The sequence below is a fragment of the Candoia aspera genome, chromosome 1, assembly GCF_035149785.1.
Source record: "Candoia aspera isolate rCanAsp1 chromosome 1, rCanAsp1.hap2, whole genome shotgun sequence".
Classification (NCBI taxonomy): domain Eukaryota; kingdom Metazoa; phylum Chordata; class Lepidosauria; order Squamata; family Boidae; genus Candoia; species Candoia aspera.
The window spans coordinates 81784758-81811926 of record NC_086153.1 but is presented as its reverse complement, the minus strand read 5'-3'; the positions used below and the strand labels follow the sequence as shown (position 1 = coordinate 81811926).

The window sequence follows — 27169 nt, the reverse complement described above, 5'->3', positions numbered from 1 at the left end:
CTTCAGAGGCCAACCTTGAGGAGGTGGAAAAGTCTCTGATCCCACAAGGTGGCTTCTGGTTTATCACAGTACAATTATGAACCCAGCCACTGATTTTTCATCCTGCCAAGTAGCAGAAATAAACCATTTTGTGGATCCATACAGCACAGAAAGTTATAACTCTAAAGAAAAAAGATTGCTCTTATTAATTTAATAGGAACAGGCAATCTACCCTCATTACCTTAATATTACCCACTCAAGGGCACTAAATATAGCCTATAATTTATGGTAATGTAAACCTATTGTCCTGATTTAAATATTGCATAAGGATTCAATGGCTTGTATATGGACCAAAACCATGTTTTATTGATCGATTGATTGCTCAGGCTCTTATGCTGCTTCAATTGCAACTTACTGTAAGTGGCATACTCCCCAGTTAGGTAGCAGATTAAAAAAATACAGTAGCACAATATAACATAAACAAAACTACTAGGCCGGGTGCATAGATACTAGGAGAAATTAAGCCTGGGTAAGATGTAGGCTATTTGAAAAAAGCAAATAACTGTAAATGTAATGTGAAAAGATATGACTATCTGTCCATCTGTCTTAAGATGTGATATATTATATCAAGAACAGGGAAAAGTTCTTATTTAAAATATGAATGTTGATACTCAAAGTACTTTCAGTTCTGAAATGTTACATTTTTGTACTTTTGGAAGGATCTGAATAATTTATAAGTTTTACTATTCATACTGATGGGATGACTCAAGTTTTAGATTCTACAAGTAGTTTTTAGAATGCTAATGTCTCTGACTTAATACCATGGATTTTGTAGAAACATGCTTTATATTGTAGCGTTTTGGGCCCTTCTAAACCTAAAGTAAATTAATATTATGAGTAGCGATAACATAAACGGGGAAAATTATCACTTTAAATCACTTGCATTTATGAAACTCACTTGCCTCTATTTTTGTACCAAATATTATTAAATTCAAATGTTAATTTCACAAATCAATATCAATACCAGGTGAGAATTCACCTATGCCACCAAGTATAACAAGGAATCAATTATGTTATTTCATTGCCACAGAAAAGACAGAAAACAGTTGAAAATGAATGGAAGAAAATATATTCACGTTCTGTACATTTTAAGGCAAAATGTTTCAACACAAAAGTTTGACAGAAAGAGTTGATAACTATATATATATCTATAAAATGTTTTCCTTCTGCTTTTTCCTCATAAGTTAGGGTCAGCTGACTTAATTAGATAATCTTACACTGGACAGTAATGAAACAAAAAAAATTCATTTATATTGTGCCTGTTTTGTGTAGAAAATTAGTTTCATAAGATAAATATGCATGTTTCACTTAAGTGCTTAAGGATTTTGCTTTTACCTGGGTAAGTTTGTATAAAACAATGTTTTTCAAACTTGGTTTAAAACATTAGAAGGTGAAGTTTTCTTTGAGTCAAGCTCAGTTGGTGACTTCAAGTGGTTTTCTTGCCAACAGTATAAAAGTAGTTTGCTATCACCTTCTTTCAGGCTGTTTTTCCTATTCCTTAGTCTAGCCTGCATGCCTGATATTCCCTATCTCCCATTCATGCTTTAACTAGGGGCAACTCTGCTTAGCCTTTCAAGTTCAACCTAACTGAACTTGCTATAGGAAAAAATTAAAATCCTTGACCAAAAGTTCCAAATATTTGAAATTCATTAGTTATAGAATAATGTATTAAATACATAAACCTATCATTATTTGATCTAACTCATTAGCTACTATGATTGATTTGTATTATTATCAACACCAGCTAAGATAGGGATAAAATTTGGATGGCAACAATCTGGATGATCATTAGATGGCTGCAAAGTTTTCTCCATCTCTTTGCTGCCCTCTAGTGGTTGAACTGTCCTAGCTAAGAGCTAGTTCTGGCAGTTGTACTTGTTATCACAGAACAGCCTTCACAAATAGTTCTGAGGAAAGAACTATTGGAATACTTACTGTATGTGAATGTTTCATGGACATTACTTTCCTGTTAGTGGAAATAATAACTATGGAAGTCAGCTGTGATCCAGTCATGTTTTAAAATAATCTCTATAACAGAGAACATATGGAATATTTATTTATATATCTATATACTGTAAACAGACACACATGGACATAAGAAATAGAAAAGCTAGAACATATGAATGCAAAATGGATATTAAATACTAATTAAACAAAACTAATATACTGTACTGACCTAAGCGTGAAGAAGAAAAAAAGAGAAAAAAACAATACTAGAACTAATAAACTGATCACATAATTATACTAATTACTATCACTCAGTTTTTAAACAGTTGATTCTTGACCACATGAATTATAAAGTCCAGGATTTCCTTTTTGCCCGTAAAGTGTCAGTTCAAAGGCTGAGAGTTGACAAATGTTGAGCCAGCCTTTAAGATCTGGATGGAAGTGTCATTCTAGGAACACATGATAATCTTTGTAGGCACTGCCCAAGCATGATAGATCCAAAGTTTTTCACAAAGGAACAAATGCCAGATTTTTAGAACATAATTTTTTTCCAAGAACCTGGTTCATCTCAGGAAGAATATCCATCCAGTAGAATACTGATAGACAGGACAGGAGAAAAGGATCTGGAATCCATGGTGGTGGGATGTCAAGAAGCTATGAAGAATGAAGATAGCACACTAGCTAATTAGCAGAAACTGCATTCTGGGCAACTTCAGCATGGACTACCTAACTAGTGTTCAAAACTGCAGCTCAACCCAATATAGTTGTAATACATTCCAAGTCAGGTACTTAAGGCTATTTATAGATGATTGATTGTGATACCTTTGATGGAATATCTCCAAGCTACTGCTTTTTACTAGCATGTATTAGGTACATTTATTTAGTGCCATCTTACCTCTACTCAAGCCAATTTTGCAGGTTTTTTTAGCACTTCAAGCAATATCGTGAGGAATACTAGACAAAAAACTAGAATAACAGCACATTGGTGATATACACCTTGATGTAACTTTTAAATAAATACATTGCTTATTTAAATTTTTTATGTTGCTTCCTATTTAAAAGACCATTATAATCTCTTCTATAACATATGGAAGACTTATAAGATTTCTAAAAACATAGCAAGAACTGCCCAGAGTCCCCTTTTCGGGAGAGATGGGCTGTGATAGAAATTTGAAATATAAATAAATAAATAAATAAACCTTACATAATCACTTAAAAAAAACACATTCACTTACTGAGAAGAAAACTGAAGTGGTGGGGGGCATCTGTTCTTCTCTCAAATGAATAATTAAGGCAAATTTTTGATTTCAAAAATGATGTCTTAAGAATACAGTTCCCCTGTCTTGGGAGAGGAGAATAGGAATTGAGGGTCTCTGCTTATAGCAGTTTTCTCATTAGAATTCTGGAGGTGGAATCAGGTTGGCATCTGCCAGATCCAAAGTTATTCCAGTTTGCCTCAGATTGGCTCCATCTTAAAGTCCTTCCACTTTATCCTCCCAGGCTGAACACTGAACAGTCTTCCACATACACTCCTGATAATGAGAAATGGAAGTGTTTCTTGGGGGTGGGGGGTGAGGATTTATTCTTAGGTTGCCCTTCTGGATAAACTCCCATAATTCCCAGTTTTCATTACAAAAAAGAACTAGTTTCTAGGCATTCTAGAACCAAAGATACAAAGAAAAACATATAATCACTCCTTTGCCTGTTTGTAAGAAAAAGAAAACTCCTGCTTTTCTGGGAGTTTAAACAGCAAATGAACAATCTTATCAGAGATAGACATGCACAGTTCAGAGAAAGATTTTTTTAAAAAAATGCTTCCTGCTGGGAAGTGTTTTGCTAAAAAAAAAAAATCAGACATCCAGAGTTGTGCATTTATTCCTAAAGAAAAGGCAGGAGTACTTTGGATACAGTTTTTAAAAATTGTGTTCATTTTTTTGTTTCTGAACTTTTAAAAATGCTATCCTGTCAGTGAAGAGAACAATATAGAGCTATTACAGAAAACAGTAGTTGATAGATTATGAGCTATACCAGACCTGCAAGATAACTAGCATTGTTTTGCCAATATGAGGGAAGAGGGCGTATTACAAAATCTTCAAAGGAGTCTGATGTTTGTTATCCAATCTCCTGATGTCTGTATGTATATGTGTATGTGTGTCCTTTAGGGAAATATATTTGGGAGGATCTGAAGGCAATTTATTAAGGACTGGAAAAGTTTCTGGCATATGTGTATCAAGTTAGGCGAGGCTGCAAGTTTTCCTTTCCCTGGCCTCCTTTTTTTTCATATAATTTTTATTACGAATTTTAAAAAGGAGATAAAAACTAGCAAAAACTATATAAAGTAAAGAAAAAAAAGGGAAAAAAATGAAGAAAAGCCAAAAGTGCAAAAAGAAAGAATGAAAAGAAATAGAAGTAGCTTCCAATTTTCTTTATAGCAATTATAAGTACAAACACAAAATTATCTCTTACTCTATGGTTACAACCCCCCCCTTTTTTTCCTATTATCTATTTTTCTTATCTCAAAACCATAAATCATCAGTTCATTTTTTTCTGTTTCATGCAAAAAGTCTGTAAGGAGTTTCCAGTCAGCAATAAACGTAGATATTATCCTTCCTCTAATCAAGTCAATTTAGCCACCTCTGCAAGTTACATCATCTTCACCAACCATTCCTCCTTGTGGGTAGTGCCAAATCTTTTCACTTTTGTGTGTATAATCATCTTGCTGCAGTTATCATATATAAAAACAAAGTTCCATAACTTTTTTTTCCTTTCCCTGACCTCCTGAGTAGATCCTCCTCTTCTTTTTTAGAATAAGCCTTGTACTGAGGCAATTTGCCATGTGGCTGGCTAGAAATTAGTGCTTTCTCACATATTGGAAAGATGTCTATTGTGGAAATGATCTGATAATCCTTTTGTTATGTAGAGAGCAGAGTCTGGAGGTAGTTTGCAAACCAGACCAAGAGGCAGGATGTATTTGAAGGAAACCAGGGAAAGTGTTAATTAGGTTTGAACACAGTTGAAGGAGGTATACACTGCACACTAGGCCTATAGTGAGCACAGTGCGATGGCAACTAATAGCCCAGGGTAATCAGCAGTGGGAGCAAGGCAGTGATTGGGTTCAGCCCCAGCCTGAGTCTTGTGGCTGCTTAGACATGTGGCCACACCAGTTGTGTCTTCTCTATGGAAAACTGAGGCAGGAAGAAAGAACAGCACTGACCACCAAGACCATCTACCAGCACCAGGGGAAGGTCCTATGGCAGAGGAGCTCAGTGATGAAAGGAATTCTGAACTTGAGTTAACATAAATCATGGACTTCATATCAGGACTGGAGGTGCCAAGATGGAGGATGCTTGGTCTTCTCCAAGAGATGGAAGGGAGCAACAACATCCTACTTAAATTATCCAGGTCCGTGAAGTGGCATTAAGTTTGCTTTGCCCCCAGGCTGGTATGAGTGGTGGTATGGGACGTGGATGAGTGTAGTAACGGTGATGGTTGGCCTGCCAGGGGTTGGAGGGCTGAATCCTAACGCTGAAGCAATTCAGAAGTGGCCTGTGGACAGGCTGATCAAGGTATAGAATGTCTTGAAGTTGTAAGGAGCTCTACAATCTTGGGGAGGGATGGCAGGGAGCAGTATGGTTTGGCTTGATGAAGAGACTGGGGCAGGCAATAACATTTCAGTATTGATGGGCAGAGGGCAATGTTGTGGGAGCTGGGGGCAGGCTGCTCTTAGGGAAGATATATTCAGTGCCTTATACAGATTTCATCTTCCAGCCCCCTAGGCTCAGCCTTAATACCAAGTCAGCAGGTCTGGGACTGAGCTAATTCTACTAAATGCCAGACTGGACTGTAATAAAGGTCCCTCATCCAGGATTGTATTATGGATGAATAGGCCAGCCTGGTGTGTATATTCAAGACCTGCATGAGCAAGGTGTGTGTGTGTGCGTGTGTTTCCGAGATCATTCACCAGGACTTTGGCTGTGACATCAGCTGTGTCCCCAGGACAAGGGTTGTAGCTATGGTTATGCTGCAGACTCTTGTGACTGTCAAAGGTGCTGCTGTGGTTACTAGATGTGAGGCTTTTTTTTGTGAAGTTAGGTTCTAGAGAACAGCTGCTGTTCTACAGACCTCCCTGCTCAATTCTGTGGCAGGGTTTTTGGTAGAGCTTCCCAGGCTTATGCTACTGGGGTTCTTCAAACTTCCATTCCTGGGTAGAGACTCATGAGTTCATGGCCACCATGGCAACCAGGACCTGGCACAAGCCATCAAAAAACCAACACTTTGGGAGTCACACATTAGTTGTGTTTTTATCTTAGAACCGTGGTGATGTGGACTGAATCTGGGAGATGCTAACAACTGTCCTTTGTCATGGTCAGACCACTAACTGGTTGCTTTGGATCTCTCTAGTGCTGCTTCCCACCACATGGATTGGGACCACCCCAGGTGCCTGATAGGCTCAGTTAGGTCTCAGAAGGAGCTTGGGGAATTCCCTGAGACTTTGTTGGACAGTTTGACTGAGGCTTTAGTGGTCACTTGAAATGAGAAGGTGAAAATGGCCTTGCATCAGATTGAGCCTGTGTGGTCTCTCCCTGTTCATTGATCCCAGGGGGCTCCCTGATTTTCAGAAGAGCTCCTGGAAACAAAGCAACAGAAAAAGTGCCTGGATATTGCTGGAGAAAGAGGAGGAATCAGACTGAACACACATAAGAGCCTGAATTAAGGACCAAATTGCAGCATTAAGAGCAGCAGAGTGCATCTGCAGAGAGGCAGAGGGCTGGCCAGCAGCCCTGTTCAAGGTGACCTGTTAGAGAATGAAAGGTCAGAGGAACATCTGCCAGCCGCTGTGACGATTATTTTAGGCATTTGACAGATAAGAGTAATTTGGATCCATTTGAGCTGGACTCCAGTTGCACACGTCCTTTTGAGGTGACTGAAGCACTGTCTGGTTTAGTTATCTGGAACGAGTTTGAGCCTTTAAGTCTTGAGGACAGGGCCCTTGGGGTACTGAGTGTGGCCACCTGTTTATTAGATCCATTGCTCCTGGGAGGCACTGGTGAACCCAACAGCATTGGATAATTTCCAGCCAATCTCCAATCTTTTTAGTGAAGGTTGTAGAGAAGGTGGTCAGGCTGCAGCTAAAGAGGGCTCTAAGGAAACAGATTAACAGGACCCCTTTCAGTTGGGTTTTAGGTCTGGGCATAGTACTGTGGTGGCAGTGATTGCACTTGTGGATGACCTCTGTAGACAGCCAGTTTGGTATAGTGGTTAGGGCATCAAGCTAGAAACCAGGAGACGGTGAGTTCTAGTCCTGCCTTGGGCTTGAAGCTGGGCGACCTTGGGCCAGTCATTTTCTCTCAGCCCTAGGAAGGAGGCAGTGGCAAACCACTTCCAAAAAACCTTGCCAAGAAAACTGCAGGGACTTGTTCAGGCAGTCTCCAAGAATTGGACACGATTGAATGGATTAAAAAAAAATAGTACAGAGGTGGCATTGATTGCACTTGTGTATGACCTCTGTATGGCCTGGGATGGGTGTAGCATATCCAACTTGGCATTCTTGATCTCTCAGTGACTTTTGATATTGGTATTCTTCTGGATTGATCCTGGTATTCTGGATTGGCTCAGGAGGTTGGGAATAAGGATTACAGTATTGTGGTAGTTCTCTTCTTTCCTTCAGGGATAGTTTCAATTGGTGTTGGTAGCCCTAGGGCCCTGCTGTGAGAGTGCCTCTGGGCTCAAGACTGTCCTTGCTTCTATCTAATATCCATATGAAGCTGGGCAAGGTCATCCAGTGGCACAGATTATATTTCTCAACTCTGGACTGACCTGGTTAGGAGGCTCTGAGAGCCTGGATGGGATGAATAGGCTTAGCAACCTAGCAGGACTGAGTAGCTGCAGATTTGGGCATCCCCAGGTTTCAGAAGTTTTCCAGTATTAATTCTGGATGGAGTTCCACTACTCCAGATGAAACTGGTATGCAATTTGGGGATCCTCTAGAGTTCCTGCCTGAAGCACAGGTGGCAGCTGTGATTAGGAGGGCCTTTGCACAAAATCTTATTCATGGATCAGTAGGCTCTACTCCAGAGTTTCTCAACCTTGGCAAGTTTAAGATGGATGGACTTCAACTCCCAGAATTACCCAGCCAGCACTGGCTAGGGAATTTGGGGAGTTGAAGTCCACCTATCTTAAACCTGCCAAGGTTAAGAAACACTGATCTACTCAGTCACTCACACTTTGGTTACTTCTTGTCTAGACTCTGCAACATGCTCCACATGAACCCAGGAAGCATGCCTTCCCTGTCACAGTGCCAGCCCTGACAGAACAGCCCCCCCACCAAAAATTTGATTGGCCCTGACCCTGCTGGTTTCAATATGGCCCTGAAGACCTGGTTCTGGATGCTAGCCCAGCTGTAATTATATGAGTTGTGTGTCTGGCTTCCAGCATAGTATGTTTTATTTTATTGTGCTTTATCATTTGATCATTTTTCTTTGTATTTGATGTTTTTAACTCTTGTTAGCCACCTAGAGTTGTCTGGCAAGTGGATGGCCATATAAACTGAATGAATTAAACAAGCAAAAAAACGTAAGTCCTACCTTTTGTCCAGGATGGCACTCAGAGTGACTAGCAATTCTTTGATTGGCCTTTTGATTGACCAAAAGCAATTATGTCTGATTCATTATAAGACAGCCTCCTATAATGCCCTCTAATTCTAGAGCACAGGGTTTTTTTCTTGACAAATCATGTGAAATTGTAAAATAGATGAAAAAAAATGTCCAAAAATATGTAGCACATCTACAGAAAACCAGACAGGAATCGTATACCGTAGTAGCATGCACTATGGGTGCAAATTACAGACACACTGTACAATACGGCTTTGTCTCCCACCACCCATGAAGAATTCTGGTGGACACTGATGGGTTTGGGGTGTATTACACCCCTTTGATGTTGGATGAAAGTTGGTCTCATGGTAGTGACAAAAGGAACTTGCTTTTTCTGCTCCTGAAAAAAACAATGCCACTAAATAGCCCAAAACACATATAAAATGTACTGCAGAACACATTATCTGGGATATTACATGTTAAGATAATAAGTAAGGCTGCCTTAAACCACAGCAAAGCTGTGAATTATATTGTTAAAAGGGTTAATGTTCAATGCTCTGATTCAGTACAAAGAATGAAATAAGTCTCCTTTCACTCCAGAACGAAATCTGGATCCTAAGTGAAGCTGAAATGGAATCTTTGTAGTACCAGGCACAGGCCCCGAAGGCCGAACGCGCTGAGCGGGGCGCAGGGCCGCTCTCTTGCCACCCCGGAGGAAGCGTTCCTTGGCGAGGGCCGAGGCAGGAAAACGGCGCTCTGTACGTGCGTGCATAAGCCCTCGCCCGCCTTCGTCTGTTGCCGTGTTTCTGGTCTGAGCCGCTGGCCTGGGAAGGACACTGGCGTCTGAGTACGGCTTGGTATCTCGTTTCTTCGCCTGCTGCAGAAGAGAAGAGGAGGGGACAGAGCTGGAGTTAAGGGTGGGGGGGAACATGTTCGGTCATGTGGCTGCATCACGTGAAAGGGGTGTCAGGCCCAGCAGCGGCAGCAGCAGCAGCAGCGGCTGCTCGACCGGAGACGGAGACACAGACAGACTCCGGACGCTCGGCTTGTCGGGAGGAGCGGCAGGCAGGCAGGGAGAGCGGAAGCCTCACCGGACGAGTTCCAGCAGCTATTAGCAGGCGCTGCCTGTCTGGTCTGCTGGAGAGGTAAGGCATTCATCCCCCCCACCCTTTATTGCAGCTGCCCACTCCTATTAGGTGTTGCTGTGTAGGAACTGGCTCTCGCTTTCCCTCCTTCCTCTCCCTTTTTCCCCTCCATCCACCTCATCTCCTTCGGAGGATGCAGGATCTGTGCGTCTGAGCGGGAGAATCTCGGGAGGGAGTCGACGACTCCCAGTCTCCTCCCCTTCCCTCGCCTTTATGTCAGATGCTCCGGCTGTTTGAGAAGGATGAGCGGCTGCTTGCTTTCTTGCTTTTTATCTTTGTTTTTCCTCTTACTCCATGAACCATGATTATTGGTACTGTAATTATTAGGGAACGGATGTAGGGCAAAAGAGTGTGGGATCGTGGAGTCCGCAAATGCAGGCTGCCCAGAGGAATGGGTGGAAGTGCCTGGGGTCTGGGAGTGTAGGTGGTAGGAAGGATGGGGTGCATGTGGCGCGCAGGGAGTCTGGCAGTTTAGGATGTGTGTTCTTTTATTCTGACGGACCACCTGATCTCGCTCTCCTCCCCTCCCTGCCGCGTGTGTGTGTGTGTGTGTGGGGGGGGGTCTCCACTCCGGTCTATTCAGTCAGGAGGATATGTTAGAGAAAAGGCAGCGTCTGGAATGGAACCCCTTCTTTTGAACTGGGGATTGGGAAAGGAAGGGGGGGGAGCAGGTTTGCAGCAGAATCGTCTCTTCCTAAAACACCTTGTCACAACCTCAGGAAGGCTGAGTCTTAAAACCTGCTTTTGGAATTCAGCTTGGGGATGAGATATTTAGTATTGCTAAGGTGTATCTGGCAGCCGCCCGAGGAATGTATAGAAGGAAAGAGCTTTAGGTGTTGTGGGGAGAGGAAAGAAAATAAACACACCCTAATCTTTTGTATCTCCTGTGTCAGACTTACTCCAAAGCAAGCCATATTTAGATTTAGCTGTCTTCCCCTATTGTGTTTTCACTGCTTACAAACCATACTGAACTTTTGTATTCAAACGTGAGAGAAAGCGTGGACCCAGATATTCCAGAGAAAAGGGGCAAGTGCCCAAGGAGATGCTGTTCTCAGAGGCCACAGGAAGGTAGCCCTGGGTTTGTGGCTCTAACCTTTCATTTCAAATGGGAAGAGGAAGAAGGGACTTTTGCTGGCGAGGCTCCTTCCCCTCCCTTCTCCCCGACTTTTGTTGCCTGGTATATTTGCATTGGGTCTGTTTTGCAGCCAATAGGAAGGAAAAGGTCACTCAGGGAGAACAGCTTTTTAAAGGAAAACCACTGTATAAACACTTGTAAAAACTGATTATAGCCATGGGGTCCATGGGGGGAAAAATCCAGGCCAAAGTTTGGTAATAACTCTTTAGGACCAACCACAATATTCACAAGAGATGTGCAGCTTTCAAGTTCTCCAGAATTTATGCAGTATGCTTTTCTTGGGCTAGGGAACTTATTTTATCATACTGAATCTTATTTGTCCCAAGCATATCCTTTCCTGAGCCACATAAGCAGAACTTTTCTTAAGTGCTTGTATATGTCAGATTCAATGCTGTCCAGATCTGTTAGGATAACCTTTCAAAGACTGATTGATTAAGGTTTTGGATTAGAAGAGCTTTATACTATCTCCTTACCCCATGACATTTAAATGCATATGAAAGTCTGTCCCACTGTAGAATAATGTAAAATAAATAAAATACTTGCAACTCTGAGGATGATTACCACATTTTTATTTTATTTGTGAAAAGCTTTGCTTTCCATCTCAGTTTAATTTTAATAAAAAGCACCTTCATTGATGACTTCTGATAGATTAACTTCATACAATTAAGTCCATATGGTTAAAACACTATTAGCATGGCTGTAGTGAAAACTATAGCCTTTTGATGGTAGTAGTTTATTTTACTTGCTATAGACCTGATCTTCCCTGAAAATATATGTATGTTCTTAGTCCTTTTTAAAAAAAACTTGGCCCCATTTCTTTGATACAGGACTGAAAGCAAAAATGGCTCTGATGATGTAATCTTTAACACAAGGTTTTGCAAATGTTAAGCCATATTTAGTCAAGGTGAACTTTCTTGAAGTTTGATGCATTTTTTCATGATTAGAGGAAAGTGTTTCCTTTAATGATCTAGGTGATCTGAAGAAATGAACAAAGCCACATGCTGGGAGGAAGCTAAGAAAAAAGGCAATACATTTGTGAGATAAATTCTTTATTCCAAATACCACAGTTGAAACTTGAGCATGAGCACCTATTTATTTCTATACTGCTTAAATCAGCCTTATGTTCAAGCATGGCCAGTCAGCATTTTTTTTTCATGGTGCCCATAAGTAGGAGATGGAGACATTCCTCCCTCCAGCCACTGGTCCTCTGCAACTGCCCCCAACTGGGAGGTAACATTAGTCTCAAAATTATTAATTCTTGCTAGACCTATCCTTCAGGAATTTATATATTTCCCTCCTAAATGCACCCAAGTTAGTGGTCATTACCATATCTTGTGGTAATTAATTCCTAGGGTTAATTTTATATTGTGTGGAGAGATACTTTCTTTATATTATCAGCATTTTATTTTCTATCCCTTCCTTAATGATCTCTAGCATGGAGTCCCCCCTTTCCACAATTGCAATGTGCTTATTCAACATCTCCATTGTGCTATCCACTGTGATCCAAAGATCTTTTTCCAGTTAGTTAAAAGCTGCTCAGAACCCATCACTGTATATGTAAAGTTAGGTTTGGGGTTTTTTTGTGTGGGGGGGTGCAATATGCTTCATTTTATACTTAATTGATTTTGACTGCATTTGCTATTTGGTTAACCATTCATCCAGTATAAAGGGATACTTCCAGACCTCTTTGAATAGTGTAGTATAATCTGTAAATTTGGCCCAAGTGAAAATCATTCAGGAATGTGTAAAAAAGCACCTGTCCCAACACAGATCCTTGAGGAACTCTACATCTTACTCCCATCAGTTGAGAAAATAAAATTCATGCCAACAAGAAAACAATCCGGTGGGGAAGGAAGGACTAGGCTTTCTATCTTTTCTTTATACACAAGTAGTAAAAAATGTAGAGCTCTGCTTTGTTTTCCAGCAAGGCTAAATGATGATGTAAAAGAAAGTATAGGAGAGAATGAAAAGGAAGGTGCTATGTAATTGTTTAAGTGACTGCCCAAAATATAGAGAAAATTGTAGTATATAAATTGGAAAGGTATCATGGATATTCCACATGGATGTCAGCTTTTCTTCTGCACCATGTACCTTGCTGCCATATCACTCCCAGTTGGATTGCAACCAACATTTAGAAAAGAATAGCTGTAGCTGCAAAACTAGATATGAATAATGATAATGATTGTAATAAAAGGATTAAGAAAAATAAAAATCAAATTTCTAGTTGCTAAAGTCACATTTTTAGTAGACACTCAGTTGTATGAATAGATGGAGAAATGACAGAATTCTTGTCAGATTTACAGGGCTACGGGATAAGGTTCAGAAGCACTGTTAGATTAAAAGGCAGCCCTATCATTTGTACAGTTATTAGATGCCTCATTTTTTAGATTTGCAGGCCATTTCATAATTATGATGCATAATGTCTCTGTGCAATAAATTGGCATCCACAGAAGTGCTTATTTGTCCTGTGAGCCTGACACTACTAGCTCAATATGGTCCCTGGGATTTTTTCTAGCATTGTCAGTCTAGCATTTTCTAGCATCTTGATTTCTAAAAGATAAGATGAATAGTTTTGCTAACTCTGAGATGAGAGATAATAACAGCATACTGATTGAGAATGAGCTGTGCACCAGGTCATCCCCAGTTCGTATCTCACTTCAGCCATGAACCCACTCAATAGCTTTAAGTAGGTTTTCATGCTCTTTCATGCTCTGAGGGTAGTATTGGGATCTAATATAGAACTATTGTTAGGATTTCTATATTGGAGATACAAGCACATAAGGAATATGTTGTATAAATAAGATTATCGTAAATAAGATTATCATAATAATATACCAGGGCATTGAGTCCAAAGAAAGGCAGTGAAAAAAACTGTACCAGCATTGCAGCAATAAAAATAACAAGACAGTAATAGTGGATTTATGTCCATCAGCTCCATTTGTTTTAATGCTTTTCTGGGTTCTCTTCTATTAATCATAAAGTACGAATGCAGTGGTTACTGAATTCATTTGAATTTTATCTTTATCAATGTTGTTTTCAAAAATCACAAATAAATAAACAAGTTTGAGGTTAATGCCACTTAAAAAGTAAGTTCCTACATTATGGTAAGCCTTGGTTTATTCAGCCATGGTTTACTGAATCAACTGCAGTTGGATGAGTTTTGCACAGTGTGTTAATCTATAAACTTTAGTTTACAAATTACAGTTCATGTTATACACTAAACAAAAGCTAAATGAATCTCATATGGATATCCTGGATAAGATCCTAAGAAGGGGCTTCTCCCAAGGATGGGTATCCACAGAGGGCCATGGGAGAGGCAGGTGCTGAAACACAAACTCTGCCCGTTATGTGCAACATTTTATGCAAATGTGCAAGATGCATGGACTTCAACTCCCAGAATTCCCCAGCCAGCATGGGTGCAGCTAGAAGGATGTACTCAGCAGCTGGGTTCCTGCAATTTATTCTACCAATTGTGTTGTGTGGCAATTGCTGTGTTTGTTTTCTTTGTTTATTTGTTCCCAGCATCTGAATTCATCACTTCCCACAGAGCTGCAAAGGCAATGTTACACGGAATCCACATTAAATTACTTCTGAGGCAGCACCTTCATCTGTGAAGCCACAGGTATTATGTGTAGATAACTCATATTGAACTAGTGACTTTTCTCCCATTCCCCCCCGCCCCAAAGTCTGTATGTTACACATTGGTGTTGAATATGCTGCTTCCATACAGTGCAATATAAAGACCAATTAAAGTGGATTTTTTGTGGTTAGGCTCCTAATCTGATGGTAAAGCTGCCTAACTGGGCAGGTAGTCAACCATTTGGAAGAGAATTAAAATCTTATTTCTGAATTTGTTTTGCGAATGCTTGGGAAGAGACTTGAAATCTCACTTTTACTGATGAGGTCAGTAAAAGATACAACTTATTTTGTATCACTGTAATAATGGGTAATTTTCAAGATCTTGTGCAGAACAATTTGAATTGAACATTTCAGAAAATAACTGGCATGTACAGACCAGCTTTTGTGGAAGGTAACTTCATAAGGATAAAGACATGAAGAATGAATAATAATAACTGGTAATGTCCTTACACTAGCTTTGTATGTTGGTTAGCTTTTAAAGCTGAAATAGAGAGTACATTGGAGTGGGAGTGGAAAATCTCTGTAGTTTGGGGTCCTTTCAGCATTTAAATTTTTATCAGGAATCAGAGTTGGAGACAGGGTGCACTTACTGCTTATTTTATTTTATTTTAATTTAATTTTATGGTAGATTATGCTGATTCTGGTCACTGGTCTCTGAGACCCAGAACTGAGTGGCTTTGAAGCAAGTGTTTTTCTTTGAGACCTACATTCAATTTCTGAGAACATGTTGATGGTCAAACTCTAAAAAATGGTGGGGCCCAAAAATTGGATGGGGTAAAGTGGATAAAGCATCCCTAATATATCAGCTCTAGTTAATTTATATTTTATATGTAGGTCACATCAACTAATATTAATAAATGCAATCATTTATAATTCCATTATACACCTGAAAATGCATTAGATGTACTAATATTTTTCAATTAATTACATACTTAAATGTATATTAAGTACAGTTGTATAATTAATCCACAGCTTACAATGTTCTCTTCTGATCCCACCCAAAGATTTTTAATTTACTGAAATAGGCAAACCCCACCATCACTGTTATTCTTAACATTCTTGAGCAATTAACTTGCTTTCTATTTTTCTGTTTGGCTTTGCCACAGACTTACTTACAAGCATCCACTATAAGCCTACCACTGGAGCATGCAAGACAGTTGTCTTAGGTAACAGATCCTAAGAGACAATAGCAGAGTGCTGGATGTAAGAACTATGAGTCATGCAACTTTCCTTGTGTCTTCAGGTGAGGCTTTCCAAACAGCAAAATTGAATTAATCCATCAAAGTTTATTTATTTATTCAATCTATATCATTATCCAATCAATATGTGACTCACAGCTGTTCAATTTGACGTATCAGTCCAGTTGGCTGTTGTGCATATATATGTATGTATGTATAGAACTTTATTCATTTTCAGAGTATAGTTAAATTACAAAATATAGAATATAGAAAAGATAGAGTACAGGACTAAAGAAAAAAGAAAAACTACAAAAATGCAAAACAGAAAACAGAAACAGAAAGTGACTTCCAACCTTCTCCAATACAGATATGAATACAAATATAATCTCTTACTATTAGTTAAACCTTAGTAACATTGTTTCTATCAAATCAAACCATTTAATCATTAAAACCCAAAATCAAAACTTCATTTTTTTTCTGACACAAGCAAGTAGTCTAAAAGTGGTTGCCAAATAGCAACAAATCCAGACACGGTATTTTCTCTTATCAACGCTGTTAACTTGGCCATTTGGGCCAGTTCCATCAGTTTAATCATCCATTCCTCCACTGTAGGAATTTGTGGTTCTTTCTGTCTTTGTGTATATAAAAGTCTTGCTGCTGAAATCATGTATAAAAGCAAAGTCCCTTATTGTTTCTCGAGCTGCTTCTCCATCAATCCCAAGAGAAGCAGTTCTGGTTTTTTTTGTAAGTCCACTTTAAGGATCTTTTGAATATTAAAACATATTTGATCCCAAAATTTTTTAGCCTTCTCACAAGTCCACCAAAGATGATAAAAAGTTCCTTCACCAAGAGAACATTTCCACCAAACATTAATTACTCCATTATACATCTCTGACAACTTACCAGGAGTTAAATACTGATACATCATTTTATAAAAATTCTCTTTTAAGTTATAATTCAAAGTAAATTTCAAACCTTTGTTCCACCTGTTCTCCCATTGCTCCAACATAATATTATGTATGTGTGTATGTAAGTATGTATGTACAGTGTCCAACTAGTACTCACACTTTCCTGGTTTCTAGTCCATACCTTTAACCACTACACCAAACTAGCTTTCTGTAGATGGAATGGGAGACAAAGTATTATCTTGTTCTTTGTCCTGAGCCAACTCTGTGAACAAAACTCTCTCAGCAAATCTCTTTCCCTGAAGCAGAGATTTATCTGGCTCTGTTCTGATGATTAGCAGAATGTGCAGTGGAGTTCAAACTGAGTAGAGAATGGGACTGTGCATACAACCTTACTCACTATTCTTTCCTGTTCTTCCTGACCTCTGTATTCCCAGCTGGAAGTATACAGTTTTGGCTTGAATGTGAGTAGACCTCCCTGCATAAGACTGAACTCTACTGAAGCAGAGTTCCATATCAGAAGGATAACTAGATTCTCAAACAGTTCCCCTTCAGATCTCAGCAGAATGTGTGGGGGTCTGGGAGAAAAGGGGATGAGGCTAGCATGTATATTCCACACTTTACTCAGTTTCAGTTCTCTCTTTATTCAGGTGGATGCGTGAACAGGCTTTCTTTGACAGTTGCAACTTTCTGTTACTGGGTAGAAAGTATTTCTCATCCTTATAGAGTCTTTCCTGGAAGTTGAGGGCAGTACTAAAAGAATTAAGAATAGCTGTTTTAGACTGGAAAAAGCAAGCAATAGAAGAGACAGCAGAAGTTAGGGAAAGGCCTTATAAAATATCACATGGCAGGAAGCAGTGAGTGGCTTCTTCCCTGAAAATAAATGGCATATGAACGGGTGTGATATCAGTGAAATTTGATGGGCCTTCATAGTTTGCTGAGGAAATCTGGTGGCATACCAGCCTGATATTAATGGCATCTTATGGGGAGGTGTTTCTGCAGGTCATGCCAAGCCTTTGAGGAGCTTCATAAAGGGCCCCTGACAAAGGTCCTTGCCAGCCTGGAGAGAAGTTCTTTGGAAAGTCCAGGATGGCATCTGCAACTCTGACATGTGAATAGGGACTCTATCATAGAGCAATGCCCCTTGGGTTCTAGATTCCTACATTATGGTCAGTTGTTCTATAGTAGCCTTTCCCAACCTGGTGCTCTTTAACTATGTTGGACTTTAACTTTTGGAATGCCTAGCAGCACATCCATCCTGGGTCCCCTTCTCCCCAGGTAGTATCAGTGGCAGGGATTGCACTATTAATTTGTTTTGCATTCCAGAACTATAGGCTTGACTCATTTGATCAAACTGGTTAAAAGGTAAAAAGGACATTTGCATTTTTTTTCTCTAACTTGCTTTATTAAAAAAAAATCATTAAGTAATTATGAACAACCTTACTGAACAGTTGCTCAGAGATGGAACTGTGTAACAAATTTTGGAGAGGCAGCCAATAGAGATGTGCATTATTTGGATCTGAAGTGGGCAAAATACTTCAGATTTAGCATGGGTATTCTTGTTAGTTGCCAGATCTGAAGTACCTTTGCTCACTTTGGATCCCAGTACTACACTTCTAATAGCTACATTATTCTGCTGTAGCAAAAACAACCAAGAGTCTTGTGGTATTTTAAAGATTAGCAAATTTGTTGTAAATAGCCCTTGCCAAATCTGTGATAGAATAGCTTCTCAGGTGGACAGTAAAGATCCTCCTCATGCTACCTGGCCAGAAACAGCTAATAATTTGAAAATGGGATCAGAGTTGGCGTAGCCCATTTTTTGTATAACAAACTCCTTCTTCCAATTGGAGTGGTATTTGAACACATTAAATTATCTTTTTATTTGCCTTTTAATTTCTAATACCTTCCAATATTCCAGCAAAGTGTTTGCCAGCCTGAGATGCAACAATCTATGGTGTGATGTCAGCTCAAGAAGTTTCACAACATAGTTTTGATTAGTTTCAAAACATTGCTGTTCCAATGATATATGTAGCCCAGAATGGAATAAAAGCAGTGTTAAAAGATTTATTTTTTCATTTTAATTGGCTGTTTACATCTCTCTTCTCCTTGGAAGAAAATGGCTTATGGTAAAAAGAATGCAAATATATTGAAGTATAATTTAAATATGAAACCCATTGTAAACAGTAAAATTGCAGCAGTTAAATATATATATAAAATTGAAGATAAAGCTGAAGATAAAATAAAACTGAAGGTTTAATGATCATACATGAAGACTTGCTTCACAGAACATGCTACACCAAAATCAAATGCACCACATTATAGCATGATGTAGCAAGTGTTTATTAGGGGGGGGGGGAAAGCACTTATATAGCTGCCTATCTCACAGAGTGATCCTAGGTGGCTCGTAGCAACCAGTAAAAACAACAGCATAAAATGTATCATACCCTTCTCACAAAGGCACCATAACAACCCATATGACTGACCCTTGGGGGAATCATCAGTTCAGCCTCAGCACAGTCTTGTGGAAGACAACAGAATCTTGAGGATGGCATAGAATTAGTTGACCGTTTCAGATTCTCAGAGGTTAATATGGCCGTAGGCAGTAAGGGGAATCTTCAGGCTGACTGTAGTAAACATGCTTTTCTCCACTGAGTTGGAGCTTCTTATCTTGTAGTCCTAGCAACACTTCATTTGAGATAATACACCTGCTTAGCTAACTTGTTTCTCCCTTGGCTTGTGCCGTATGTAATGATGAGTGTGTGTGTCTGTGTTTTATAACACTGGCCTGTCTCTGTGCTGTCTTGAACCTCTCTGTGGTGTGATGTAGAATTTGTGAGATGTAGAATTTTCCCTGGTGTCTGTCCTGTTGCACTTGGAAAACTAACAAATATGGAATAAGCAACGTAATCATAGAAGCCAGGAGTGTCAGCCAAATGACCTAGCGTGAATCTCATCTTCTAAGTTGCTTTATCTAACAGGATAAATACTGTTAGGAGCTCATGGCAAGACAATAAATGGATGTAAATTCATCATTTTTTTAAAAAAAGGTACCTCTCAGAAAAAAGAGGGTGGGAAAACATGCCTGATGGTTCACCTTCTCGTTCTTTGTGTCTTAAGTTCATTTCCAAAGCCACATTTCCAAGAATAGGTTTACTCTAGAGTTTATGAACACTTCTCAGAGGAATTGGCCTGGCAATAACATGGTTTACTTGTTTGTTCTTTATGGTCTTTTAAACTCTTTAAAATTTTATTAAATTCCTTTAATCTTATTATCTGGATCCTTTATATTAACAGGATTAAGCTCCTAATTTTTATTAGAAACTTGGTGTTTTATTAGATTGCTTGGTGATTATATCAATTTTGTTTTTCAGTTTTATATTTTTAATGTGCTGGTTTTATATTTATGACATTATACCATTTTACTTCTCTATATACAATGCTTAGAAAACTTGATTTTATAAGCATCTCACTACTATAAATAAATATAGATGTTTGGACATTTTGTAACAGACCTGAAATCCAGCCGACATAAAGGACAACAGCAATACAAAAAATTCCTAGTGAATCTGCAATCTGGTCACAAACATAGGGATCAGAAATGGCGAGTTTACTATAGTCCCTTCCTTAGCACTTATGTACTCTTTTAATCTTGCATTGTGTATTCATTGCCAGTCATTCTGTACTGTAACTCATTTCAGCTTCTCTTAAGAAGCTTCCAAGAGCTCACCACTTACATATTCACTGCATGTGGGAGAGGAACTCTGCATGTCCCATATCTCATATACAAGGGGTAATCCTAATTGACTCATATACTCTCTCCCATGTGCAGGGGCTCTGCATCCATGTATGGATAGGTGTATAGGGACTTTCCACATTCATAGAATATACCAGTGAGGGGGGGCTATTATATGTGTTGGTAATGATGATACATGGCAGACAGACATGATCTACTGCATATTTGTGACTGCATTTAGTCTTTTAACTTGGCTTTGTTTTATGCTGTGCTCCACTACATAGCATTGTAAAGCTTATCTCTCTGTTTGGGCATTCTTCACAATAACATTTTCCCCCTCTACTCTATTCTTTCATAAATGTTTTCCTGCAAAGACCTCAAAACAGTGCACATTAGATCCTAATGTGTGGTTGATTTGACAGAGAAAGAACAATTGCCTCAAAGTCACCCGTACCTATAATCTGTACCATTCCATTGCAGCTCCAACCATTGTTCCATAGTGGTACTTGTGAACAGATCTATAAAAAAATCAGCCAACCGTAGATAACTTTTCATGATTCCAATAAATAGACTGTGACTTCTGAAAGCTTATACCACCAGAATTGTGTTCATTTTTATAGGGCCTCAAGACTGTTTGGCTACATCATATTAATTAAGTGACCTCCTCAAGTCATGGGCCTAGTTACTCGAGGGACCACCTGTCTCCCATAGTACCTGCCCTGCTGATTCGATCTGGCAGGGTTGGCATACTCTGGGTTCCTTCGATTAAACAACGCCATCTATCAGGACCCTGGAAGTGCACCTTCTCTGTGGCAGCACTTGCTGCAGGAATGAGATTTCCCCCGAGATTTGAATGGCCCCCACTCTCCTGGTGTTTTGAAGAGCCCTGAAGATCTGGCTCTTCACCCAGGCCTTTGGTGAGTGTGACTGAAGCCCCCATTTCTTCTTTTTCTTTGTTCCCATCTGGGTTTGTTATCTCTGTAATCGTTGTTCCTTTTTGTTTTGTGTTGTTTTCTTGTTTTTAAATGTTTTTAACAATTTGTAAACTGTCCAGAGTCACTGGGAGTCAGGTAGCATATAAATTTGATGATGGTGATGACGATGACGATGATGATGCTGTCTAGAAGGTCTCTTAAAGATAGATTCTGCAGAAATAGTGAGACAACTTGCAACTTAATTTAAAAAGCTACAGGTAATGTTTAGACAGCAAAGCTATTTGGAAAATACTTATTTTCATATATTACAGTAACACACTAGAACCTAAACAGCTTCTCACTGCATGCCCTTTACACTCAACCTTAGCAATTAAATCTTGCCCTCACTGATTAAAACTGACCCTAAAGCTTTAGCTGATTAATCAGCTTATTAAATCTATTAAAGTTTGTAGCTATAATGCAGTTATTTAATAACTTGGAAGGGAAAAAACCAGAATTTTCTAGTGAATGAAAGAATGCAGCAGGTTTTTCCATTTTTACACATATGGGCCATTAGTTAGGGTAAGAATAGGTTTTGTTCTTCTGCATTATAGGCTGATCAGTTAGTATAGCAAAATGCAGCGGTCTGTTGCCAAAGCAACAAGAAGTTGCCTTAACATGCAACAAGTTAATATGGGATGCAATTAGGAATGTCAGGAGAACTTACCATTGGGGGCATTTGTATTTTGTTGCCATTACTTCTCCATGATTATAACATATTCTCACCTATGGTTAATAGAATCATGGTTTTCTGAATTAATGCTATTTCCTAGATTTGCACCACACATTGTACTGTATGGTAATCACATTAGGTGGGTTCACATGACACAATGTACAGTATCTTAATGTGGTTATCCAGTTTGTGATTCAGCATATCTTGCAGATCAAAACATTGAAAGGAGAGGGTACAGGGTAGCGTAGGGTTGGTTGTTCTTATTGAGAATTCTGGGAGTTGTTGATCAATACCTCTGGAGGACACCAGGTTAGGAAATGCTGAGTGCACACTCATAAGAAACCCTACTCATTTTTTAAGTAGGTAAGGAAACAAGAAACAAAAGGTAGGCTGAGGCTAACGATCAGGTGGTCTAGGAATTTCTGGTCCACCCCAGTCCTCATGGTAACACAGCTTCTCCTGCAATCTTGGAAAGAATGTCACTTATTCAAGAGTTAGCACTCTAGGCTGGAGAAGTTAATAATAGCTAACCTCTTTGGATAATACGTCGTGTGGGTAGATGAGCTACTGGTTTCTAAGTGTCATAGCAGATTTAGAGTCTTGGGTAAAACTGAAGCACCTTTCATTAGAATCCCATCTTTTCTGCAAAATTATCTATTTAGCACCAGTTTATCACTAAATTTTTAGCTTAATATAACTCGCTTTCTTTTAAAATGTCAGTGTGTGTCTTGTTGTGAGGGTTCCACATTGCCAAAGACCCCTAGCAACTTGCAAGTTTAGGTATATGTGCTTTTAGATGAATAATTATGCCTTTCTTGTGCAGGGCAGAGGAGGGGAAGAAAGGAAAAGATGATACGTTTTGATGTTTGCTTTGTGTTTTCTGGGTTGTGCAACTGCTTGACATGATCCTCTTTCCTGCAGGGAGAGTGCTTGTGGATTACTAGAAAATGTAGCTCTGATTCAAAGTGAGCTTCTACTAATAATGGATCCTAAGGAAAGAAAGGGTCTCTACCTCTCAGGGATTCAGAAGCAAAAATCAGATGGGCAAAGAAGGAGAAATCTGTATTCTGAGTAGCTTATACACAGGAGCAGGAAGAAAGCAAATAGAAATGAAACTGTACCTTATATTCTTTTTTAATGGGCAGCCAACCAGGGTTTTATTTTAAAACCAAATATGGATAGAACTTGTGAATTTGAGCCTTGCTCCAAACATATAGTACAGATCTGGATTGTTGATGCCTGCTATCTTTTAATATTCTCCCTTTGTTCTTTAACATTTCATTAGGTTTATTTATTAACATTGTAACATACAGATAAATTGGTTCTTACAATATCTGTGTATGATTTGTATCACTTTTATGATTAGATTCTTTAAATTGATAGTAGTGCGCAACATTTTAACTGTGACCTATGAGACATATGAGATATGAATAATATTGTTGGTATTTTAGTTTTTTTGTAGGTTGTATTTGTTACTGTGTAGTATGGGCTGTTAATCTATAAAGCTTTTGTAACGTCTTAAGTAAATCCAAAGATCCAGTAGCCCAAGAAGGAAAAATAGGAGTTATCTACAACATACAGCATAAGGACTGTGACAGCCACTATGTAGGACAGACAGGCAGAAGACTAGCAGAGCGCATCCACGAACACCAACTGGCAGTCAGAAGACACAATGAAAACTCCTTAATCTCACAACACATGGACAGACAATCATACTTTCATATGGGAAACTGTGAGCATCCTAGACCAAGCTAAATCCCAAACTGCTAGGGAATTCCTGGAAGCTTGGCACTCAGACAAGTCAGCCATCAATAGGTACGTAGAGGTAAACAACATTTGCATATCTTTCAAAAGAGACAATAAAAAAGCTAAAAAGGAAACAAAAGACCAGAACCGATAAGCAAAGACTAACACCTGGATTTACACCAGACAAACGATCAAGCAGTATACAATACCCTAATCAAGGAACCACCAACTCAGTCAAACAAGCAGTAAACAACAGCCTAATCAAGGAACTACCAAGGAGAGAAAAACACCCCCACCAACACTGTCAGGGCAAACTACTGTATACAAACAGAGAGCAAACCCCACTCCCTTCTAGCACTGAAGATGTTGCTTAGTCGGGCAATGAAACGTCTGCAAGAAAACAACCAAGCTTAGAGAGCATCGAGGACTCCACAAGTAAAAGTGCCTTGAAATAGTAATGCAAAAGCTGTAAAGTGCCCTGAGATAAAATGCAAAAGCTGTATTAACTCTTATTGCTGCCTAGTGATCTTAGTGGAAGGTTGTTGGAAAGCTGCCTATCTTGGCAAGCTCTCAATTATACCAGGGTTGGCAATGTGTTTATTTACCTGTGCTTACAGCCCAAACCTATTACAGCTTTGGATTTAGAGCAAAGCTCTGTTTTAAAATGAACAAATATATTACCTATTTTAAAATACTTAGAAAAGTAATGCAAGATTTTGGTGATAAGAAGAGAGTATATTATTAGAGTTCAGATATCTAGTCGAATTCAGGCCAGTTATTTAACGGATCACACATCACGCTAAACCATAATGTGGTTTATTTGGTTTTAGCTTAATACATTGTGTCAACCCAGCCATTATGATGTATAAACTTCGGATTTTGGTTTAGCATATTAACCATAACCTAACATGAGGTGTGAATCAAGTTTATATTTCAGCATCACAGGACGAACAGCTGATGAAACAAGTCCCTAAACTAACAAGAAAATTCAGTTGGACATCAAAAAGTATCCAAGATGGAGAGCCAGTTACAGTTGTTAAGCGAATTCTGCGCAGTTGTTAGGCGCGATGTCACATGATCGCTATTGGCAACCTTCTTCTGGCTTCCCCATTGACTTTGCGTGTGGGAAGCCAGCACGGAAGGTCGCAAATGGCGATCACATGACTGCGGGACACTGCAACCATTGTAATTGTGAGTCAGTTACCAAGCGCCTGAATTGCGATCATGTGACTGCAGGGATGCTGCAACAGCTGCAGTTTTGAGGACTGGGTGTAAGTCTCCTTGTTCAGCACCGTTGTAATTTTGAATGGTCACTGAATGAATTGTTGTTAACTGAGGACTACCTGTACATGAAGAATAATAATATTAAATATAATAATAATAATAATAATGTGAGCCACTCAGAGTCATGTATTGAGATGGACAGCTATATAAATTTGATTAATAAATAATAAAATGTCATCTACCTCTTTGGGCCTGTAGATGGGCTCTGCCTATATGTTTTAGAGGGTGGCCCCAGCAAGCCATCCAGTGGCCAAATCTTGTCCACTGCTCTTGCATGTAGCCAATTTTTCACCTTGGCGTGACATTGGGTGGCTCTTGCCTGCTTGGTGGATGAGCAGATATACAGTCTCCTTAGAAAAACTGCAACTGATGCACAGTATAGCTTAGCAAAGTGTCTAATGAGCAATGATAGTGCCAACTGGAGGCTGCTAGTTGTGAAGTCTGGGCAAAAAATTGCTCCATAGAGGGTTAAATAGGCACTTTTTATGTCCCCAAAAACACACAATACTTTATACTGCTTATGTGGATAAAACATATTCTGGAATGTGGTCCCTGGGAGTTTCATGCCTTGTAGAAAAGTGAATAGGGGACTCTTCTGACTTCACTAATCTCTTTTAAGTGCTGCTACTGATCGTTACCATGTCATTCATGTGAATCCTGGTTTTGAAAAGGCTTATCTGTTTCAAAGCACCTCTACAATTCTATCAAAGGTTTCTAAAGGTCTTTCAGTATCTGAGGGACCACATGTCTTGATATCAACCAGTCTGGGGATTGAGATCATCAGGAAAGGCCCTACAAAAGATGCCTGCATTTCACAAGTTGATCTGTCAGGCATGCAAGAGAGGTGTTTTCCCCATGCACTCCCTCAGAGTTTACATTAAAGGGTATAAATCAAAATAATAAATTAATAATCAGTGCAAAGATATGCATACTTTTTTGAGGGCAGCTTGACTATACTTCTTTTCTAAAGCTGGATTTCCTTTTCCATGGAAGGGATATCAAGAAATTGCCACAGAACCAACTGCCAAAGGAGGTGGTGAATTCCTTTTACTTGGTGAGTTCATGTAGAGGCTGGTCAGCCAACTGTCCAAGGAGGTTTGGATTCCTGCACTGAGCAGGAGAATGGACAATGGTCTTAATGCTTCTTTCCAGTCGTATGATTGCTCATTGGTATTGCAGGGGTTTAGACTGAAAAAGTTCATTGGTCAATAGGAGCATCCCTTTCCTCTGTGTGGTACTCAGGAAACATGGGAACATACACTGTCCTCATGGCTGTCCACTCTGCTCGCTTGCCAGTGAAAATGACAAAGTAGTGCGGGCTTGTTACGTTAAAAAACTCATATTGTCTGGAAGCATTCCTATTCCTTATCTTCTTCCAACATTTCTGCTTCCCATGTAAAGAAGCTCTGCTAGCTTGAGATGTTGTTATAGATGGCCGCATGGCTTATAAGCCACATATTGTGTTCTTCAGTTGCTTAACAACTTCGTTGTTTTTATATGCAACAGAAAAGGAGGAAAACACTGCTTATTGATTGCCTAGTGGCTAGCCAATATAATATATATTTTACTGTGATCTCTGAAGAGGATAAGATGCAAGATCAAGGTGGAAAAACAGCCTAAGCCACTGTCAGGAACTAGAGGAGAGGCCATAATGTTTCTGTGATCATTGTAAACAATGGAGCTTTATTTCAGAATAAACTCTGCCCTTTTCCCCCACTCTGAACATTATGGCCATCCATTTCCTGTACTTGCACTCTACGTATGATTAATCTGAACTAGTAAGGCTACTTTTGAGTTTCTCATATATTTATTTTGGGTCTTGTCTCTGTCTTTTTATGAGTTGGGATCTTAACTCTGTGGTGATCAGATCAGACCAACAGAATGATTCTAGGGGTAGATTTGTTCCCTTTTGAAAAATATTCAATAGTTTGAGCTCCTGCCCCCTGCACCTCCAATTTAATAAAATGTTGAAATACTGGGAGGAAATACTTAGAGTAATTGCTATAATAATTCTGAATAATCTCAGATAGTTGTGTTTCTTAAGTACATTATTGGCTGACCTCCTTGTGAAGTTCATGGTGTGAGAATGGTAAAAGTTCTGACATCATCTGGACTACAATTACGCTTGAATGATTCCAATGGTAGGAGAAAGAAATCTTTTCAAGAACAGTTGGTTGAAAA

General features: G+C 39.3%; 1 protein-coding gene across 2 annotated transcripts in view; it reads left to right on the top strand.

Moving 5' to 3' along the window:
- The first annotated feature begins 9574 nt into the window (after window positions 1-9574).
- The window catches only part of TULP4 (TUB like protein 4), a 108179-nt gene continuing 90584 nt past the window's right edge, over window positions 9575-27169 (top strand). The window contains exons 1-2 of one of the 2 annotated variants that reach the window (XM_063308034.1): window positions 9575-9721; window positions 14379-14478. The gene's annotated coding sequence lies outside the window, so the exon portion shown is untranslated. The remainder of the gene's footprint in view (window positions 9722-14378; window positions 14479-27169) is intronic. The other variant, XM_063308024.1, reaches the window with a different exon arrangement.